Source organism: Phyllobates terribilis, unplaced genomic scaffold, assembly GCF_046119375.1.
Source record: "Phyllobates terribilis strain yellow unplaced genomic scaffold, ASM4611937v1 Scaffold_31__1_contigs__length_13893835, whole genome shotgun sequence".
In the NCBI taxonomy this organism is placed as follows: Eukaryota; Metazoa; Chordata; class Amphibia; order Anura; family Dendrobatidae; genus Phyllobates; species Phyllobates terribilis.
In genome coordinates, this window is record NW_027362791.1 from 13,370,001 (window position 1) to 13,376,878 (window position 6,878).

The following is a 6,878-nucleotide window of genomic DNA, read 5'->3' on the forward strand; positions in this document are numbered from 1 at the left end:
CGGAGAGGGGGGCTGGCCGTCGGGGTCCGCCGCGGCTCTGGCACTAACCCGGCGACGCAGAGGTCGCGTGGGTGGTCGTCGGCCTGGCCGTGTCGGCGTCGCCCTCCAGCGTAGTCCCTCTTCCCGCTCGCGCCCATAACCTCAAAGGGATGCCCGAGCGGCTTTTCTTCCCAGGGATGCTCCCCGCCCGGGGCGGGAGCGCGGGGGATCCCAGGTCGGCCTTTCACCGTAATCCCTACCTCTTGGCCCTCGTTCCTTCTCCCGTTCTCCATCTAACCCCTTGGCTCTGGGGTTTCCGCTCTCCCTCTCTCGCTCTCTCTCCTGCTCCCTGGCCAAGCCGCCTGGGAGGACGAGGGTCGAGGGGGAAGGTGACGGTCGGGCTGGGGCACACCGCACGGTGAGAACCCCCTTCGCCTGCCTCCACACCTCTGTCGTCCTCCCCACTGACGTAGGGGCTCGGGAAAAGACTGAAAATCGCGAAGCTCGGCAGTGGCGCGGAGACGCCACCCACCGCCGCCGCTGTCGCCACCTTTGCGGAGGCCACCCTGTCGGGCCCGAACCTCCGCTGGCCGGGTACGCATCTGGAAGAAAAGGGCCGCCCTCGGAGAAGATAGCTGTGCTTCCCCGCACAGGGAGCGATTCGGACGACGGGCCCCCACGCCTGGGTGGGTGGGCGCCCCGCCGTTCGCCCGTGCGGGTCGTCGGACCGCTGCCTTCGCTCGGTTCGAGTCAAACTCCCCACGGCTCGGCCACCTCCGCAGACGGGAGGCGAGGCCGGCGTGCGCGCCCAAAGATAGGTGTCGGAAGCCCGGGGGTAGAGGAGGAAGGGGACCGCTCACCTTAAGCCGGCGTGGGCTCCAAAGCCCGGGCCGAGCGAGCGGCGCCACCTCCCCACCCGGGAGCGCTGTGCCAGATCGATCGGAGGAAGAGCAGGGGTGCATGTAGGGACTTGCCCAAATACGGAGGCTGCAAAACCCTGTCATCGGGAGATACGTGCCCACAAGTCCTGGAAGCGAGACTCGGGTACAGGCGCCCTTGCAGAGGGGGTACTGGATGTGGAACAGCACTGGGGTCGAAGCCACGAAAGCATCCGCCCTCATGGAGCCTCTCCTCAGCCTAAAAATCCAGATTTTAGCCTTGACGGCGCCCCCATGTGGAGAACCAGGGCCCGCGGGGGGGGTCTGGCCAGGCTCACTTCAACCCAGGAACACCTCTCTTACTTGGGATGGGCGACCGGCAAAAGTCCCCCCACGCAGCTGCGGAAGTCTGGGTTCAGCCAAGGTGCAGACCTCCAGCTGAACAGGGACTCATAGCCAAAACACGTGCCCGGGTCTACAGAGGTGAAAACCAGCCTAAATGAGTCGAAATGTGTCGAGGCTGAGAGGTCCGTCTCTCTTATAAATTCTGCCGGTGGTGTGCAAAACTAGGTCTCTGTATGGAGTGTCACCCTATTCCCACTTTAGGGACACATGTCAAAAAGTACCCGATCGCCTGGAACTGTCAGGCGGATTCGGCTCCCTGGAATTTCCTCATTCTGGTTCTTTTTCACTTTTTTTCTATTTTGCGACATATAGTGAGCAGGCTGCATTACTGGTACCGGGGAGACCCCAAAACACTTGGAACTGGTGAGCGGGCTCAATTTATCAACGATTTGTGGGTCCTGGAAGTCAAAATTCTGACTTCTGAAAAAGACTAAGTATCAAGGACTCATCGGAGGAATCGCTCTGGAACTGAAATCGGATGCGCGCACTGACATGCTCCCCTCTCTGGAAGTCTGACACAAGTCGAAAAATTTTCTAAGTCCCAAAAAATTTTTTTTTCAACTTTTTTTCAATTTTCCACCTGTGGAATATATATTTTACCCACACTTTTGGAGCCCTCCTGGGATGCCCTCTAACATACTAGAACCTCATTTTGTGGAAGTTTTCACAAAATTGAGAAATTTTCAAAAACTCAGAAATTTTGGCAAAAACGACTAAGTATCAAGGACTCATCGCGCGAATGGCTCTGGAACTGAAATCGGATGCGTGCACAGACATGCTCCCCTCTCTGGAAGTCTGACACATGTGTGAAAAATTTTCTAAGTCCAAAAAAATTTTTTTTTCAACTTTTTTTCAATTTTCCCCCTGTGGGATATATATTTTACCCACACATTTGGAGCCCTCCTGGGATGCCCTATAACATACTGGAACCTCATTTTGTGGAAGTTTTCACAAATTTGTGAAATTTTCAAAAAGTCAGAAATTTTGGCCAAAACGACTAAGTATCAAGGACTCATCGGGCGAATCGCTCTGGAACTGAAATCGGATGCGCGCACTGACATGCTCCCCTCTCTGGAAGTCTGACACAAGTTGAAAAATTTTCTAAGTCAAAAAAAATTTTTTTTTTCAACTTTTTTTCAATTTTCCCCATGTGGGATATATATTTTACCCACACATATGAAGCCCTCCTGGGATGCCCTATAACATACTAGAACCTCATTTTGTGGAAGTTTTCACAAATTTGTGAAATTTTCAAAAAGTCAGAAATTTTGGCCAAAACGACTAAGTATCAAGGACTCATCGGGCGAATCGCTCTGGAACTGAAATCGGATGCGCGCACTGACATGCTCCCCTCTCTGGAAGTCTGACACAAGTTGAAAAATTTTCTAAGTCCCAAAAAATTTTTTTTTTCAACTTTTTTTCAATTTTCCACCTGTGGAATATATATTTTACCCACACTTTTGGAGCCCTCCTGGGATGCCCTCTAACATACTAGAACCTCATTTTGTGGAAGTTTTCACAAAATTGAGAAATTTTCAAAAACTCAGAAATTTTGGCAAAAACGACTAAGTATCAAGGACTCATCGCGCGAATGGCTCTGGAACTGAAATCGGATGCGTGCACAGACATGCTCCCCTCTCTGGAAGTCTGACACATGTGTGAAAAATTTTCTAAGTCCAAAAAAATTTTTTTTTCAACTTTTTTTCAATTTTCCCCCTGTGGGATATATATTTTACCCACACATTTGGAGCCCTCCTGGGATGCCCTATAACATACTGGAACCTCATTTTGTGGAAGTTTTCACAAATTTGTGAAATTTTCAAAAAGTCAGAAATTTTGGCCAAAACGACTAAGTATCAAGGACTCATCGGGCGAATCGCTCTGGAACTGAAATCGGATGCGCGCACTGACATGCTCCCCTCTCTGGAAGTCTGACACAAGTTGAAAAATTTTCTAAGTCCCAAAAATTTTTTTTTTTCAACTTTTTTTCAATTTTCCACCTGTGGGATATATATTTTACCCACACATATGAAGCCCTCCTGGGATGCCCCATAACATACTAGAACCTCATTTTGTGGAAGTTTTCACAAATTTGTGAAATTTTCAAAAAAGTCAGAAATTTGGCCAAAAACGACTAAGTATCAAGGACTCATCGGAGGAATCGCTCTGGAACTGAAATCGGATGCGCGCACTGACATGCTCCCCTCTCTGGAAGTCTGACACAAGTTGAAAAATTTTCTAAGTCCCAAAAAATTTTTTTTTTCAACTTTTTTTCAATTTTCCCCATGTGGGATATATATTTTACCCACACATATGAAGCCCTCCTGGGATGCCCTATAACATACTAGAACCTCATTTTGTGGAAGTTTTCACAAATTTGTGAAATTTTCAAAAAGTCAGAAATTTTGGCCAAAACGACTAAGTATCAAGGACTCATCGGAGGAATCGCTCTGGAACTGAAATCGGATGCGCGCACTGACATGCTCCCCTCTCTGGAAGTCTGACACAAGTTGAAAAATTTTCTAAGTCCCAAAAAATTTTTTTTTTCAACTTTTTTTCAATTTTCCACCTGTGGAATATATATTTTACCCACACTTTTGGAGCCCTCCTGGGATGCCCTCTAACATACTAGAACCTCATTTTGTGGAAGTTTTCACAAAATTGAGAAATTTTCAAAAACTCAGAAATTTTGGCAAAAACGACTAAGTATCAAGGACTCATCGCGCGAATGGCTCTGGAACTGAAATCGGATGCGTGCACAGACATGCTCCCCTCTCTGGAAGTCTGACACATGTGTGAAAAATTTTCTAAGTCCAAAAAAATTTTTTTTTCAACTTTTTTTCAATTTTCCCCCTGTGGGATATATATTTTACCCACACATTTGGAGCCCTCCTGGGATGCCCTATAACATACTGGAACCTCATTTTGTGGAAGTTTTCACAAATTTGTGAAATTTTCAAAAAGTCAGAAATTTTGGCCAAAACGACTAAGTATCAAGGACTCATCGGGCGAATCGTTCTGGAACTGAAATCGGATGCGCGCACTGACATGCTCCCCTCTCTGGAAGTCTGACACAAGTTGAAAAATTTTCTAAGTCCCAAAAAATTTTTTTTTTCAACTTTTTTTCAATTTTCCCCCTGTGGGATATATATTTTACCCACACATATGAAGCCCTCCTGGGATGCCCTTTAACATACTAGAACCTCATTTTGTGGAAGTTTTCACAAATTTGTGAAATTTTCAAAAAGTCAGAAATTTTGGCCAAAACGACTAAGTATCAAGGACTCATCGGGCGAATCGCTCTGGAACTGAAATCGGATGCGCGCACTGACATGCTCCCCTCTCTGGAAGTCTGACACAAGTTGAAAAATTTTCTAAGTCCCAAAAAATTTTTTTTTTCAACTTTTTTTCAATTTTCCCCATGTGGGATATATATTTTACCCACACATATGAAGCCCTCCTGGGATGCCCTATAACATACTAGAACCTCATTTTGTGGAAGTTTTCACAAATTTGTGAAATTTTCAAAAAGTCAGAAATTTTGGCCAAAACGACTAAGTATCAAGGACTCATCGGGCGAATCGCTCTGGAACTGAAATCGGATGCGCGCACTGACATGCTCCCCTCTCTGGAAGTCTGACACAAGTTGAAAAATTTTCTAAGTCCCAAAAAATTTTTTTTTTCAACTTTTTTTCAATTTTCCCCCTGTGGGATATATATTTTACCCACACATGAAGCCCTCCTGGGATGCCCTATAACATACTAGAACCTCATTTTGTGGAAGTTTTCACAAATTTGTGAAATTTTCAAAAAGTCAGAAATTTTGGCCAAAACGACTAAGTATCAAGGACTCATCGGAGGAATCGCTCTGGAACTGAAATCGGATGCGCGCACTGACATGCTCCCCTCTCTGGAAGTCTGACACAAGTCGAAAAATTTTCTAAGTCCCAAAAAATTTTTTTTTTCAACTTTTTTTCAATTTTCCACCTGTGGAATATATATTTTACCCACACTTTTGGAGCCCTCCTGGGATGCCCTCTAACATACTAGAACCTCATTTTGTGGAAGTTTTCACAAATTTGTGAAATTTTCAAAAAGACAGAAATTTTGGCCAAAACGACTAAGTATCAAGGACTCATCGGGCGAATCGCTCTGGAACTGAAATCGGATGCGCGCACTGACATGCTCCCCTCTCTGGAAGTCTGACACAAGTTGAAAAATTTTCTAAGTCCCCAAAATTTTTTTTTTTCAACTTTTTTTCAATTTTCCACCTGTGGGATATATATTTTACCCACACATATGAAGCCCTCCTGGGATGCCCTATAACATACTAGAACCTCATTTTGTGGAAGTTTTCACAAATTTGTGAAATTTTCAAAAAGTCAGAAATTTTGGCCAAAACGACTAAGTATCAAGGACTCATCGGAGGAATCGCTCTGGAACTGAAATCGGATGCGCGCACTGACATGCTCCCCTCTCTGGAAGTCTGACACAAGTCGAAAAATTTTCTAAGTCCCAAAAAATTTTTTTTTTCAACTTTTTTTCAATTTTCCACCTGTGGAATATATATTTTACCCACACTTTTGGAGCCCTCCTGGGATGCCCTCTAACATACTAGAACCTCATTTTGTGGAAGTTTTCACAAATTTGTGAAATTTTCAAAAAGACAGAAATTTTGGCCAAAACGACTAAGTATCAAGGACTCATCGGGCGAATCGCTCTGGAACTGAAATCGGATGCGCGCACTGACATGCTCCCCTCTCTGGAAGTCTGACACAAGTTGAAAAATTTTCTAAGTCCCCAAAATTTTTTTTTTTCAACTTTTTTTCAATTTTCCACCTGTGGGATATATATTTTACCCACACATATGAAGCCCTCCTGGGATGCCCTATAACATACTAGAACCTCATTTTGTGGAAGTTTTCACAAATTTGTGAAATTTTCAAAAAGACAGAAATTTTGGCCAAAACGACTAAGTATCAAGGACTCATCGGGCGAATCGCTCTGGAACTGAAATCGGATGCGCACACTGACATGCTCCCCTCTCTGGAAGTCTGACACAAGTCGAAAAATTTTCTAAGTCCTAAAAAATTTTTTTTTCAACTTTTTTTCAATTTTCCACCTGTGGAATATATATTTTACCCACACTTTTGGAGCCCTCCTGGGATGCCCTCTAACATACTAGAACCTCATTTTGTGGAAGTTTTCACAAAATTGAGAAATTTTCAAAAACTCAGAAATTTTGGCAAAAACGACTAAGTATCAAGGACTCATCGCGCGAATGGCTCTGGAACTGAAATCGGATGCGTGCACAGACATGCTCCCCTCTCTGGAAGTCTGACACATGTGTGAAAAATTTTCTAAGTCCAAAAAAATTTTTTTTTCAACTTTTTTTCAATTTTCCCCCTGTGGGATATATATTTTACCCACACATTTGGAGCCCTCCTGGGATGCCCTATAACATACTGGAACCTCATTTTGTGGAAGTTTTCACAAATTTGTGAAATTTTCAAAAAGTCAGAAATTTTGGCCAAAACGACTAAGTATCAAGGACTCATCGGGCGAATCGCTCTGGAACTGAAATCGGATGCGCGCACTTACATGCTCCCCTCTCTG